Source organism: Ammospiza nelsoni, chromosome 1 (assembly GCF_027579445.1).
Source record: "Ammospiza nelsoni isolate bAmmNel1 chromosome 1, bAmmNel1.pri, whole genome shotgun sequence".
Taxonomy (NCBI): domain Eukaryota; kingdom Metazoa; phylum Chordata; class Aves; order Passeriformes; family Passerellidae; genus Ammospiza; species Ammospiza nelsoni.
The window spans coordinates 152947181-152947952 of record NC_080633.1 but is presented as its reverse complement, the minus strand read 5'-3'; the positions used below and the strand labels follow the sequence as shown (position 1 = coordinate 152947952).

Here is a 772-nt window from a genome sequence, read left to right as displayed (position 1 = left end):
GATCTTTAGCTTGTGAGAGTGACCCTGAGAAATGTTAGAAAGTCTCTTTTCTCAGCTCGGCGCTTGAAAAAGGAGTCAGGGCTCTTCATTTCTCAGTCTCAAGGTTGTTTATTGTATCTTATCTATAAAATTCTTTCTCCTGTCCTGCCAAGGTCAGCTCAGCAAGTCAGAAGCATTCTGCCTGCCCCTGGGGTGGTGTTATGTCTTTATACTAAAAACCACATGTACAATATTTACAATTACTTTCCAATACCTATCACCTATGTTAGACAGTGAGCTTCTACTCTAAACCAATCTAAAAGTGCCAACATCACCGCAGAAGATGAAGGCCAAGAAGAAGAAGGAGAAAGGATGGATATGCCCAGATCCCTCCATCTTGCCCTCCTGAATCTTTATTCTAAAAACCCCAAAATCTACTTTTTCACCTTGAGATAAATTCACTATCATTCTGCTTAATTTGTCATGGCTTGCAGATCATCTAAGGTTGGTAACTTGCTCCATGGGTGATAATCAAAACACAGGCATTTTTGGGCTCTGTGCCAGGGTCTCTAAGACCCCTGGCAGGGGTCTTGGCTGCTCAGGACAGCCAGAGGCGTGTCCTGAGTCCTAACAAGTGTTGGGCAAACTGGTTTGAAGGGTGAAAGTTTGAAATCTGATTATGTTCCAACAGGTTTTGGGAATAACAGGCCCCCTAGCAGGGCTGAAGTAGCTCAGCTGGGAGAGCGTTAGACTGAAGATCTAAAGGTCCCTGGTTCAATCCCGGGCTTCAGCA

The 772-nt window shown here is 44.4% G+C and overlaps 1 non-coding gene across 1 annotated transcript; it reads left to right on the top strand.

The window, feature by feature from the left end:
• The first annotated feature begins 699 nt into the window (after nt 1-699).
• TRNAF-GAA (transfer RNA phenylalanine (anticodon GAA)) lies at nt 700-772 on the top strand. The gene has a single exon. It is a non-coding gene; the product is annotated as a tRNA-Phe (tRNA).